Here is a 15,277-nt window from a genome sequence, read left to right on the forward strand (position 1 = left end):
GATTGTATCCTTGTTGCTTGTTTGTCTTGTTGGGTAGAGCCGGGAGACGAGTTCGCTACCGAGGAGCCCGTTGAGTTTGCTTGTGAGGATCCAATCAACTCTGACAACTGTGCAGGCAAGATGATCATACCCTCGAAATCACTACTATCTTTGATATGCTAGTTTGCTCGCTCTTTTGCTTTGCCACTGCTACGATGCCTACCATTTGCTTGTCAGCCTCCCAATTGCCATGTTGAACCTCTAACCCACCATGTCCTAGCAAACCGTTGATTGGCTATGTTACCGCTTTGCTCAGCCCCTCTTATAGCGTTGCTAGTTGCAGGTGAAGATTGGAGGCCGTTCCTTGTTGGAACATTTATTTACTTGTTGGGATATCATTATATTGCATGTTATCTTAATGCATCTATATACTTGGTAAAGGGTGGAAGGCTCGGCCTCTCGCCTAGTGTTTTGTTCCACTCTTGCCGCCCTAGTTTCCGTCATATCGGTGTTATGTTCCCGGATTTTGCGTTCCTTACGCGGTTGGGTTATAATGGGAACCCCTTGATAGTTCGCCTTGATTAAAGCTTTTCCAGCAATGCCCAACCTTGGTTTTACCATTTGCCACCTAGCCTTTTCTTTCCCTTGGGTTCTGCAGACTCAAGGGTCATCTTATTTTAACCCCCCCGGGCCAGTGCTCCTCTGAGTGTTGGTCCAACCGTCAGCCGCCGGTGGCTACCAGGGGCAACTCTGGGCTGGCCTACCGGAAGTTTGGACAATCTGAGTGTGCCCTGAGAAAGAGATATGTGCAGCTCCTATCGGGATTTGTCGGCACATTCGGGCGGTGTTGCTGGTCTTGTTTTAACCTGTCGAAGTCTGTCTTGTACCGGGTACCGAGTCTGATCGGTGTACTCGGGTGGAGGTCTATTCCTTCGTTGACCGTGAGAGCTTGTCATGGGCTAAGTTGGGACTCCCCTGCAGGGATTGAACTTTCGAAAGCCGTGCCCGCGGTTATGGGCAGATGGGAATTTGTTAATGTCCGGTTGTAGATAACTTTAACCAAACTTAATTAAAATGAATCAACCGTGTGTGTTACCGTGATGGCCCCTTCTCGGCGGAGTCCGGGAAGTGGACACGGTGTTGGAGTAATGCTTGCGCAGGTTGTTCCTCTAGATTCTCGCTCGCGCCTTGCCTCCTCTTCTCGCTCTCTTTTGCGTATAAGTTAGCCACCACATATGCTAGTCGCTTGCTGCAGCTCCACATACTTGCCTCATCCTTCCTATTAGCTTAAATAGTTTTGATCGCGAGGGTGCGAGATTGCTGAGTCCCTGTGGCTCACAGATACTATAATTCCAGATGCAGGTCCAGGTGATTCCCGCTCCAGGTGACGAGTACGAGCTCAAGTGGGAGTTCGACGAGGACTCTCAGCGTTATTATGTTTCCTTTCCCGATGATCAGTAGTGGTGCCTAGTTGGGGTTCGATTCAGGGCCTTGTCGCATGTTGGGTTCTTTTTCATTTTGGCGCCGTAGTCAGGCCATGAGTGTTTGATTGATGGATGTTATTTATGTACTCTGATGTGACGTGGCGAGTGTAAGCCAACTATGTTATCTCCCCCTTTTATTATGTATTACATGGATGTTGTAATGATTGCCTGACTTGCGACATTGCTTTCAATGCGGTTATGTCTCTAAGTCGTGCCTCGACACGTGGGAGCTATAGCCGCATCGAGGGCGTTACAAGTTGGTAATCAGAGCCTTCCCCGACCTTAGGAGCCCCCATTGCTTGATCGTTTTTAGCAGCCGAGTTGTGTCTAGAAAAATGTTTTGAGTCACTTAGGAATTATATATCGGAGAGTTAGGTATTCTTTTTACTTCCCAGTCTCCTCATCGCTCTGGTAAGGCATGCTGACGTAGAGTTTTGACTCTTCTCTTCTCAAATTTCACTAAAAATTTTTTTAGGATCACGCGAGTATCTTGGTTTTGTTCCGATGGTTTTGTGACGAGAACATTGTTCTTGGTGCCTCCTGTCTTTAGGGGTTGTGGCAGTGTCCCGGGGAGTTGAGCTCCGAAATGTTGTCGTCACAATTTTATCGTTGCAATTCTGGTATACTTGAGATTTGTGCGCGACATCGAAAATCTCCTTTATGCAGTTCGTTGGTGAGATAACCTCGACGCCACCCAGTACTGGGGCGGGAGTTCGGGAGTATCGCCATAACTTGTATAACGGATGCTTTTCAAAGGTTGAGATAGATGGTTTCCGAAGGTTTCTTGGTTATGTGTTGAAGGATGGATACAGCTGGATGTAGCATTTGCTAGTTTGGGTGAGATATTATGCTTCCTCTGTATCCCCAACACCTGATTGCATAACCGGGAAAATTTCAGGAATTTCATAGGTGGGAATTCAAGTAGCCTTAGGATATCTTTCTGACAGATGTATGATATGAAATTGGGGTTCGACGTCTAGTGGTTCGCCTATTCACGGTCGATTTTACAGTGGTCTCATTGTGTCTTAAAGAGTCCTTGGCTATGCTGACTCAGGGACGCTTCGTATGTCATGTGCACTGCCTTGTACATGATGGTGCTGTACGATCGAGCCCGTGTAGGTCCCACCACGAAAACTTCGGACGAAATTTCTATCATGTATTTGTTCTGGCTTATTCCGCAAGCCAACCCTTGGTTTTATTTCGAGTTGTGGCATTCGTTTTGCTTCGACGTCATATGATGATTCCATCCCTCGTTGTTGTATCCCTTCTACCTGATTCTTCGTGGCTTCGCAATTTAGGAATATGTGACCACTTCAAGAGAAGTGCATTCGTTCATTTTGTTCGGATGTGAAGACTTTATGTTGCAATTTTCATTCTGTTGGATTCAGCTTCAATATTTGTCTATCAATGTGCTAATGGTGGTCAACCTGTTCAGGATGGCTCCTCCAACGCGCACGACTCCGAATCCTGATCCGCCACCGCCTCCACCTCCTCCAGAGGCATGGCAAGCTGTGATGGCCGCAACCAATGCAAACACTCAGCTGATCATGCAAATTCTCTAAGATCGCAATCAAGGCAGTCAAGGGAATCAAGGCAGCAATCAGAGTCACTTTGCTACACTCAACCAGTTCCTTGCTAACGGGCCAAAGACTTTCAGTAATTGTGTTGAGGCAACCGATGCTGACGATTGGCTTGTGGATCTGTGTAAGCATTTCGAGTGCAGCAACGTCAGGCCTGAGGACTTTGTGAAATTCGCTTCCTTCCAACTCAAAGATCAGGCCGCAGAGTGGTTCCAGCAGTACAAGGATTCCAGAGGTGGACGTGTTATCACTTGGGATGATTTCCGTCAAGATTTCCGCGCTCATCACATTCCTCAAAGTGTGGTTGAAAGTAAGCGTCAGGAATTCCGCAATCTGAAGCAAGGCTCTTTGTCTGTCTATGACTACAACAAGTTGTTCCAGAAGCTCGCCCGATTTGCCAAGCAGGATGTTCCTGATGAGAAGAGCATGATCTATCAGTTCAGGGGTGGTCTTCGTGAAGAAATTCAGCTCGCTCTTGTCCTCTTCGAGCCGTTGAGATACGATGAGTTCTACAACATGGCACTGAAGCAAGAGGCTGCTCAGTTGAGGTGTGATGCTTCCAGGAAGCGAGTTAGAGATGTTACTCCTTCTTCCTCTACTCAAGTGGCCAAGCAGCAGAAGTATTGGCTTCCTCCTCCTCCGTTCCGTCAGCCGTATCAGCAGAAGAGCAAAGGTGGCAGTGGTTTCTCCCACCCACCCAACCCAGGCTTTCAGAACAAGTCTTCGTCTCAAGCTCCAAGATCGAGTGCTCCGTATCACCGTCCGCTCTCAGAGGTCACGTGCAACAAGTGCCAACAGAAGGGTCACTATGCCAACAAGTGTTTCAACCAGAGGCATCTTCCTCCTCCTCCTGTGAGATCGGCAAGTACAGCTGTGGTCAAGCATAACCCCAAGCATGCCAAGGTCAATTTGATGAATGCAGCTCAGGCAGAGGACTCATCAGATGTGATCATGGGTAACCTTCCTGTTAACGATGTTCCTGCAAAAGTTCTTTTTGACACTGGTGCATCGCATTGCTTCATCTCGAAACCTTTTGCATCTAAGCATGAGTTGACTTCCCAAGTTATGCATAAACCGTTAGCAGTCGTCTCTCCGGGTAAATGTTTGCTTGCTAATCACGTGGTTCCGGATATTTCTATCTTGATGGGTGATTTCAAGTTTCTAGCTTCTCCAATGGTTCTTGGTAACTCGGATATTGATCTTATTCTTGGGATGGATTGGCTTTCTAAGCATAAAGCTCAGCTTGATTGTGCAGCCAGGCAGATTCAACTGACTCATTCGTCTGAGGATGTCATTGTCTTTGCCGCTCGGGATAATACCATCCGGTTGTTTTCTCTCAATGAGAAGGGTGAATTGGATGCTATTTCGCAGATTCCGGTTGTTTGTGAGTATCAAGACGTTTTTCCAGAAGAACTCCCAGGGATGCCTCCAAACCGGCCGGTTGAATTTGTTATTGAACTTGAGCCCGGTACGGAACCTGTGTGCAAACGTCCCTACAAGCTCGGCCCCGAAGAGTTGAAGGAGTTGAAGAAACAACTCGATGAGCAAGAAAGATTGGGTCTCATCCGGCCTAGTACTTCTCCGTGGGGTTGTGGTGTTCTTTTTGTGAAGAAGAAGGATGGTTCAAGCCGACTTTGTGTTGATTACCGTCCAGTGAACAAGAAGACCATCAAGAACAAATACCCACTTCCCAACATCAATGAGCTGTCCGAACAACTCAAGGGTGCCCAAGTATTCTCCAAGCTTGATCTCCGTATGGGTTATCATCAGATTCGTATTCGTGAGCAAGATATTCCCAAGACGGCGTTCAGAACAAGCTTTGGTTCATATGAATACACCGTCATGTCTTTTGGCCTCGCCAACGCTCCTCCGACGTTCTCTCGCATGATGAATTTCATCTTCAACGCCTACACCAATGACTTCGTTTTGGTCTATCTCGATGACATTCTGGTTTTCTCGAAGAACAAGGAAGATCATGCCAAGCACTTGCGTTTGGTTCTTGACAAGCTCAGGGAACATCAGTTCTATGCCAAGTTCTCCAAGTGTGTATTTTGGCTCGATGAGGTTCTTTATCTTGGTCATATCATCTCTGCCAAGGGCATTTCCGTGAATCCCGAGAAGGTATCCGCAATTGTGAATTGGGAACCTCCTCAGAATGTGAAGCAACTCCGCAGTTTTCTCGGACTCGCAAGCTATTGCCGAAGATTCGTTGAAAACTTTTCCAAGATCGCGAAGCCTCTCTCAAATCTTCTTCAGAAGCACGTCAAGTACGTTTGGTCTCCGAAGTGTGATATTGCTTTCAACACTTTGAAAGAGAAGTTGATCACTGCTCCAGTTCTGACTCCACCTGATGAATCCAAGCCGTACGAGGTCTTTTGTGATGCCTCTCTCCAAGGTCTTGGCGCAGTTTTGATGCAAGATAAGAAAGTTGTTGCTTATACATCTCGCCAGTTGAAGCCTAATGAGAAGAACTACCCCACTCATGATCTCGAGTTGGCGGCAGTTGTGCATGCTCTTTTGACTTGGAGACATCTTCTATTGGGAAGAAAAGTGGACATTTTCACTGATCACAAGAGTCTCAAGTACATCTTCACTCAGCCTAATCTCAACCTAAGGCAAACTCGATGGGTCGAAATGATTCAAGAGTATAATTCGAGTATTGAGTATACTCCAGGCAAGGCCAATGTGATTGCTAACGCTTTGAGCAGAAAGGCCTATTGCAACAGTCTGATTCTCAAGCCTTATCAACCCGAGCTTTGTGAAGCTTTCCGCAAGCTGAATCTGCAAGTTGTTCCTCAAGGTTTCCTCGCCAACCTTCAAGTCTCTCCTACCTTAGAAGACCAGATTCGCCAAGCACAGCTTCTTGATGCTATGGTGAAAAAGGTGAAGATTGGGATTGCCAAGAGTCAGTCCAAGTACAAGTGCTACCACCTTGATGACAAGGACACTCTCTTCTTCGAGGATCGTATTATTGTGCCCAAAGGTGAACTTCGTAAAGTGATCATGAACGAGGCTCACAACTCTCTCCTCTCCATCCACCCTGGTAGTACGAAGATGTATCAGGATCTCAAGCAAGCTTATTGGTGGACTCGAATGAAGCGCGAGATCGCTCAATTCGTGAATGAATGTGATGTCTGCAGAAGAGTGAAGGCAGAACACCAAAGGCCAGCTAGTCTCCTCCAACCTCTTGCCATTCCAGAATGGAAGTTTGACCACATTGAAATGGACTTCGTGACTGGGTTTCCAAAGTCCAAGCGTGGCAATGATGCTATATTCGTCGTCATCGACAAGCTCACCAAAGTGGCTCACTTTCTGGCTATCAAAGAGTCGATCACTCCAGCTTAATTGGCGGAACTCTATACCTCTCGCATTGTCTCTCTGCACGGTATTCCTCAAGTGATATCTTCAGACCGTGGCAGCATCTTTACCTCCAAGTTTTGGGATTCTTTTCAGAAGGCCATGGGCACCAACATCCGCTTCAGCACTGCTTTCCATCCTCAAACAAGCGGTCAAGTCGAGCGTGTCAACCAGATTCTTGAAGATATGCTCAGGGCTTGTGTGATCTCCTTCGGCATGAAGTGGGAGGACTGCCTTCCTTATGCTGAATTCTCATACAACAACAGTTTTCAAGCAAGTTCGGGCAAGGCCCCATTTGAAATTATGTATGGCAGGAAGTGCCGTACCCCTCTCAACTGGTCTGAAACCGGTGAACGTCAGCTGCTGGGTAATGACTTAATCACAGAAGCAGAAGAAATGTGCAAAGTCATTCGTGATAACCTTAAAGCAGCCCAATCCCGCCAGAAGAGCTACTATGATAGTAAGCACCGTGATCTGGCTTTCGAGATCGGAGATCATGTTTACCTCCGCGTCTCTCCTATGAAAGGTACTCGTCGCTTCGGTATCAAAGGGAAGCTTGCCCCTAGATACGTGGGACCTTTCAAGATTGTCAGCAAGAGAGGCGACCTCGCCTATCAGCTCGAGCTTCCTTCAAACTTTGCAAATGTTCATGATGTGTTCCATGTCTCCCAACTCCGAAAGTGCTTCAAGACGCCTGAACGCACCGTCAACTTCAAGGACATTGAGCTCCAAGAAGATCTTTCTTATCGTGAGCACCCAGTTGCTATTCTTGAAGAGACTGAATGCAAGACTAGCAACAAGTCAATCAAATTTCTCAAAGTCAAGTGGTCTCACCATTCCGACCGTGAAGCTACCTGGGAACGCGAGGATCACCTCCGTTCCGAGTACCCGGAGTTCTTTCAGTCCTAGATCTCGGGACGAGATCTTTTCGTAGTGGTGGAGTGTTGTAACGCCCCAGATACGACTTTCCCTATTCGTATCCAACTCTTGCCGTCTCCGGCGCTAAGTTATATTTATTTCTCGGGTTCGGGTCTTTGTCTCCGTGTGTTGTTTTCTTTTTCGTGCATCTCTTATCATGTCATCTCGTGCATTGCATTTGCATACATATTCATCTCATGCATTTGAGCATTTTCCCCGTTGTCCGTTTTGCATTCCGGCGCTTCGTTCTCCTCCGGTGGCCATTTCCAGCTTTCTTTCGTGTGTGGGGATTAAACATTTCCGGATTGGACCGGGGCTTGTCATGCGGCCTTGGTTTACTACCGGTAGACCGCCTGTCAAGTTTCGTGTCATTTGGACTTCGTTTGATACTCCTACGGTTAACCGAGGGACCGAAAAGGCCTCGTGTGTGTTGCAGCCCAACACCCCCCAAATTTGGCCCAAAACCCACCAAACTCTGCTCCATGTCCTAGATCGTTCGATCACGATCGCGTGGGCGAAAACCGCACCTCATTTGGACTCTCCTAGCTCCACTTATGCCTATTTAAACACCCCCCATTTCGGATCTCGTCTTCCTCCCCGTCCTCCTCCTAAAAAAAACAGATCTCCTTCCCCGCGCCGGGACGGACGTGTCCGCCCGCGCCGGACGTTGTCCGCCCCGCCGCCGCAGAAAATCGCGCGCCGCCACGTGGGCCGCGCCCACATCGCCGCCGCCGGGCCCGCGGGGAGCCCCCCCGGCCCGAGCGCCCCGCGCCCCTGTGCCTCCTCCAGCGCCGCCGCCTTCCCCGGCTCAGGCGGGCGCCGCCGCCGCGGGCCGCCACCGCCGCCGAGCCGGACCTCGCCGCCCGCCGCCCGGCCGCTCCCCGGCACCGGCCGCCGCCCCGGGCGCCGCCGCCCGCGGTCGCCGCCCCCTCCTCCGGCGCCGCCCGGCCTCGCCCCGGCTTCTTCTTCATCCTCCCCGACCGGCGACCCCGCATTCTCCGGCGAGCTACAGTAACTCCGGCGCCGCCTCGGGAAGCGTGCCGATCCAGATCTGGATCTGGGCATCGGTTGACTTTTTCCACAAACCCTAGCTCATGCTGCATTCTTTGACTGACCGTAACTTTGCAACCGTAGCTCCGTTTTGGGCGTATAATATATCAAAATCTTCGCCTCGACATGTACATCATTTCATTCCATTGCATCATTTGCATTTGAGGTCATCTTGTTTCCCAAAATGCTTTTAGAAGGAGACTTCATGAGTTAAATTGCAGATCGGTTAGTTCATCATGCACTTTTGTCATTTTTGCCATGTTCAATCCGTGCATGATATGCCTGTGCCCCTTTGGGATGAATTGTTAAGCATTTTGTCTTATTTCCAGAGGTGCCACCCATGCATTTTTAGGATGTGTGTGTTGTCTTGTGCAAGCTTGCGAAGAGAGGTACCTGAGATTGTTGATTTCAGGGACTTAGTGATTTTCACTAAGTCTGGGATATTTTAGATCGTGATGCTATATGTCCAGCTTGTTTCCTAGTGATCCGTGCCTCTTTTGAGGATGATCAGTAAGGGAGTTTTGATATTTATGTTATGCTCTATCCATCCATGTCTTTGTTTGCATATGTGGAGTGCTCTAGGTTGACTCAATCGAGCTCAACTTTTGCTTCGTTGTCAATCTGGGCAGATCGTCAACTTGTTTGCGATTTTGCCGACGCTACCGTTAGTGTTCCATGCATGCTATGCCTTTGTTTTTGCCATGTGTAGCTAGCATATTGTGTCTTCTTTCTGGATATATGCTTGCCTTGCCATGACTTGCACCGTAGTGAGTGCATCGAGCTCGTTTACATGCCTTCGTGAGTTAAATTTCTGCATGTCTCAGTTTTCACCAAGTCTGAAAACTGATTGTGTTCGAGCTATGTTCGTGAGCTCGGTAGAGTATTTTGTGAACCCTTTTGGCCCCAGGTCACTTTGGGTGTTTTGTTAAGCTTGTTGAGTTGCTCCATGCCATATTCTTACTTGTCATGTTCATGTCATTTATCATGTTGTTTTTCTGCTCCAAACAGAGCATCGTGATCTGAAATTTCAGGCTAGTGTTAATTTCACAAAGTCTGGAATCTGTTTTGCATATTCATTTTTGCGATGCTTGTTTGAACCTCTTAATGGATGAATTTGCCTATGGCTCAGTGCTAGTGTTTTGTTAACCATCTTGTGTACATCACTGCCATGTAGTTTGTTTTAATGTTTGGTGGCTGTAGCATGTTCATTTCGTTGCATTTACTTGCCTACTTGCTGTAAATCGCAGACCGGTGTCATATCTTAAAACGCTCGCCATTTCCAAACCGTAACTCCGATTCCAATGATCTTTATATCGTTTTCAAGCGATTTCATCCCCTCTATCCAGTGGCACCCTTGGAATTCCAAGTTGAGGCCAGGTTCATGCATTTCCTGCCATATCTTGCATTTTGCATCCCGCATCGCATCCCGCATAGCATGTCATCATTTCATCATATTGCTTGGTCTTGCACGTGGTTGATTGTATCCTTTTTGCTTGTTTGTCTTGTTGGGTAGAGCCGGGAGACGAGTTCGCTACCGAGGAGCCCATTGAGTTTGCTTGTGAGGATCCAATCAACTCTGACAACTGTGCAGGCAAGATGATCATACCCTCGAAATCACTACTATCTTTGCTATGCTAGTTTGCTCGCTCTTTTGCTTTGCCACTGCTACGATGCCTACCATTTGCTTGTCAGCCTCCCAATTGCCATGTTGAACCTCTAACCCACCATGTCCTAGCAAACCGTTGATTGGCTATGTTACCGCTTTGCTCAGCCCCTCTTATAGCGTTGCTAGTTGCAGGTGAAGATTGGAGGCCGTTCCTTGTTGGAACATTTATTTACTTGTTGGGATATCATTATATTGCCATGTTATCTTAATGCATCTATATACTTGGTAAAGGGTGGAAGGCTCGGCCTCTCGCCTAGTGTTTTGTTCCACTCTCGCCGCCCTAGTTTCCGTCATATCGGTGTTATGTTCCCGGATTTTGCGTTCCTTACGCGGTTGGGTTATAATGGGAACCCCTTGATAGTTCGCCTTGATTAAAGCTTTTCCAGCAATGCCCAACCTTGGTTTTACCATTTGCCACCTAGCCTTTACTTTCCCTTGGGTTCTGCAGACTCAAGGGTCATCTTATTTTAACCCCCCCGGGCCAGTGCTCCTCTGAGTGTTGGTCCAACCGTCAGCCGCCGGTGGCTACCAGGGGCAACTCTGGGCTGGCCTACCGGAAGTTTGGACAATCTGAGTGTGCCCTGAGAAAGAGATATGTGCAGCTCCTATCGGGATTTGTCGGCACATTCGGGCGGTGTTGCTGGTCTTGTTTTAACCTGTCGAATTGTCTTGTTGTACCGGGTTACCGAGTCTGATCGGTGTGACTCGGGTGGAGGTCTATTCCTTCGTTGACCGTGAGAGCTTGTCATGGGCTAAGTTGGGACTCCCCTGCAGGGATTGAACTTTCGAAAGCCGTGCCCGCGGTTATGGGCAGATGGGAATTTGTTAATGTCCGGTTGTAGATAACTTTAACCAAACTTAATTAAAATGAATCAACCGTGTGTGTTACCGTGATGGCCCCTTCTCGACGGAGTCCGGGAAGTGGACACGGTGTTGGAGTAATGCTTGCGCAGATTGTTCCTCTAGATTCTCGCTCGCGCCTTGCCTCCTCTTCTCGCTCTCTTTTGCGTATAAGTTAGCCACCACATATGCTAGTCGCTTGCTGCAGCTCCACATACTTGCCTCATCCTTCCTATTAGCTTAAATAGTTTTGATCGCGAGGGTGCGAGATTGCTGAGTCCCTTTGGCTCACAGATACTATAATTCCAGATGCAGGTCCAGGTGATTCCGCTCCAGGTGACGAGTACGAGCTCAAGTGGGAGTTCGACGAGGACTCTCAGCGTTATTATGTTTCCTTTCCCGATGATCAGTAGTGGTGCCTAGTTGGGGTTCGATTCAGGGCCTTGTCGCATGTTGGGTTCTTTTTCATTTTGGCGCCGTAGTCGGGCCATGATTGTTTGATTGATGGATGTTATTTATGTACTCTGATGTGACATGGCGAGTGTAAGCCAACTATGTTATCTCCCCCTTTTATTATGTATTACATGGATGTTGTAATGATTGCCTGACTTGCGACATTGCTTTCAATGCGGTTATGTCTCTAAGTCGTGCCTCGACACGTGGGAGCTATAGCCACATCGAGGGCGTTACAATATGTTCAGATCCATTATGCATATTAATACCCCTCTGATTATGAACATGAATACGCTTTGTGAGTAGTTACGTTTGTTCCTGAGGACATGGGAGAAGTCTTGCTATAAGTAGTCATGTGAATTTGGTATTCGTTCGATATTTTGATGAGATGTATGTTGTCTTTCCTCTAGTGGTGTCATGTGAACGTCGACTACATGACACTTCACCATTGTTTGGGCCTAGAGGAGGTCATTGGGAAGTAATAAGTAGATGATGGGTTGCTAGAGTAACAGAAGCTTAAACCCTAGTTTATGCATTGCTTCGTAAGGGGCTGATTTGGATCCATATGTTTCATGCTATGGTTAGGTTTACCTTAATACTTCTATTGTAGTTGCAGATGTTTGCAATAGGGGTTAATCTTAAGTGGGATGCTTGTCCAAGTAAGGACAGCACCCAAGCACCGGTCCACCCACATATCAAATTATCAAAGTACTGAACGCCAATCATATGAGCGTGATGAAAACTAGCTTGACGATAATCCCCATGTGTCCTCATGAGCGCTTTCCTTCATATAAGAGTTTGTCTAGGCTTGTCCTTTGCTACAACAAGGATTGGGCCATCTTGCTACACCCTATTTACTTTCATTACTTGTTGCTTGTTACAATTTATCTTATCACACAACTATCTGTTACCGATAATTTCAGTGCATGCAGAGAATACCTTGCTGGAAACCGCTTATCATTTCCTTCTGCTCCTCGTTGGGTTCGACACTCTTACTTATCGAAAAGGCTACGTTATATCCCCTACACTTGTGGGTCATAAAGACTCTTTTCTGGTGCCGTTGCCGGGGAGTGAAGCGCCTTTGATAGGTGGAATTTGGTAAGGAAAAATTTATATAGTGTGCTGAAATTTACTGTCTGAAAGTGCGTTATATCGACTAGAGGGGGGGTGAATAGGCGATTTTTATGAAAGTCTTCAAAACGTGGGAGTTATGAAGACAAACAGTGAAGATTATGCCTATTACTATGCAGCGGAAGTTAGATTACACTAGGCCAGCCATGGTCATGTATTCAATAGAGTGAAACCACAATGACAAACAGCTTCAGTGTAATAAGGATCAGGTAGGAAGAAGTTATGAAGCCAAACAGATCATGCATTCACGTTGTGAAGACAAATGATAAAGAAAGCATGCAATGGCTTCACAATGAGTAACAGTAAGAAAAGGAAGTAAAGATGAAACCAGTGACTTGTTGAAGACAATGATATGTTGGACCAGTTCCAGTTGCTGTGACAACTGTACATCTGGTTGGAGCGGCTAGGTATTTAAACTTTAGGACACACAGTCCCGGACACCCAGTCCTGAACACACAGTTCAGGACACCAAGTCCTCACCGTATTCTCCTTGAGCTAAGGTCACTTAGTCCTCGCCCAATCACTCTGGTAAGTCTTCAAGGTAGACTCCCAAACCTTCACAGACTTCGTTCACTGGCAATCCACAATGTCTCTTGGATGCTCTGAACGCGACGCCTAACCGTCTAGAGGATTCACAGTCCTCAAGTGTAATAAGTCTTCAGATCACACAGACAAGAAGACTTAAGTGATGCCCAATTTACTCTGGCTCTGGGTGGTTAGGGCTTTTCTCCTCGCTAGGAATTTTCTCTCAAAGGCTTCGAGGTGGGTTGCTCTCAAACTGCAAAAGCTGTGCACTGAAATCTGAGCAGCCAACCATTTATGGTTGTGGGGGTGGGCTATTTATAGCCACTTGGTAACCCGACCTGATATGTCCGAAATGACCCTGGGTCACTAAGGAACTGACACGTGTCTCAATGGTCAGATTTCGAACTCTCATGGCAACTTTACTTGGGCTACAAGCAAAGCTGACTTGTCCGGCTCTGGACAAGATTCGCTCTCATTGTCTTCACTCAAAGACATAGGTTTTTTGATTTAGGCATCACTTCAGTCATTCTGACTGGTTCTCCTGGACCCTATGACTCAACACAAAATAAAAAGAACTACGAAAGATCTAAGTCTTCGAGCTCCATAGGCTTCATAACGTGTCTTCTTTTGTCATAGTCTTCAATGTGAATATCTTCATATACCACCTTTGTCTTCAATGTCTTCATACATTTTTAGGGGTCATCTCTGGTAGTAAAACCGAATCAATGAGGGACTTCTACCTGTGTTTTCCTGCAATTCTCACAAACACATTAGTCCCTCAACTAGGTTTTTCATCAATACTCCAAAACCAACTAGGGGTGGCACTAGATGCACTTACAATATCCCCCTTTTTGGTGATTGATGACAAACTAGTTGAAGTTTTCAACGGGGAATATAAAGTGTGAAGTTTGTAAAGGATAGGGAATTGTCTTCATAAGTTGCAAGGGCTCCCCCTGAAGATGTGCATATAAGTTAATTTGCTTTTGGAATGCAAATGCACATGGCAGGTTATACTTGTGGAGATCCACTTTAGCTTATGATGACAATCCACTATGCATGTGAAAGTATATGAAGATAATGACATGCATAATGGAAAATGGACGTCTGCAGAATGAGATAAGTGCGGAATTTATCGTCGCACATGCGGAATTTATCTTCGCAAATAGAGTGGCAAACAAGTAGCAGAAGACCATCGAGTTTTAGTGTTTACAACTCAAAGAACCAAATGAAGCAAAAACAAGAGTTGTAAACACGAAGCAAAATATAACAAAACATAAGGCACCCGCCCATATTGACCCGCTTGAAGACTATAAACATCATATGCTTCTCCCCCTTTTGTCAGTAATGACCAAAAAGGTTTGAAGACATAGAGTTTTCTACGCGTTCCCAGGCGCAGCAGGGTCGGTGGAGTTGTTTGGCGGTGTAGAGCTTGGATGTGCTAAAGCAGGTGGTGGTGATGTAGCATCGTCGTCTTCATCAATGATCCTTGGAGTAACTGTGGCAGCAGATGAAGAAAACTCAGAGTCTTCAAGTGATGGTGTGTTGTGCATCACAGCCCTTCTAGGAGGTGTGGTGTCAAACTTGAAACGCTCTGTGAAGCCATCCTCTTCAAGTTCAGCTTCAGTACATATCATTGAGAGCCCTTTCCATGTACGACGGCAGGTTTCGTGTGTAACGAAGGCATTCTTGGTGGCAAGGTTTCGAAGACGATTGACATCCACCAAGAGGCTCTTCATCTGACATTTTAGCCAGTCGTGATGCCTATCCTGCTTTTGGTGAAGGGCCACAAGAAGCTCTCGGTCAGTGAGGACACGAGAACGCTTCTTGGGTCTTGGAGCATTTGTGCTGTCTGTGGCTTTAGTAGATGCTGGTGCACGTGTAGTGCCAGCCAACGGATATACCCTGGATATGGCTTCAACACCTTCAACATTCTGCGTGAAGCTCTGGTGTTCTGCATTCTGAAGACTTATCAGTTGCTTGTCAGGCTCAGGATATATTGCTTCAGCAGAGGTATCCACATCTGGCAAGAAGATCTGATGGTTTCGGGCAGAGGGCTGATACGAGATCGCAGAGTGCAGTTTGATCTGCCTCATCACCCAAGGAGCATAGAACTTCAAACCAAATAATTCTGAGCCTGACGCTGCAAGTTGGCGTATGAAGAGATCCTGTGCGTTGAAGCATTTGCCATGCAGGATATAGAATATGAGAGTCTTCATTGCACCCTCAATCTTGGCATGTGGTGAGTGTCCCTTAATGGGCCAGAGAGTCCGCCGGATGATGTGATATATGGTCCT

This window comes from Triticum urartu, chromosome 6, assembly GCF_003073215.2.
Source record: "Triticum urartu cultivar G1812 chromosome 6, Tu2.1, whole genome shotgun sequence".
In the NCBI taxonomy this organism is placed as follows: Eukaryota; Viridiplantae; Streptophyta; class Magnoliopsida; order Poales; family Poaceae; genus Triticum; species Triticum urartu.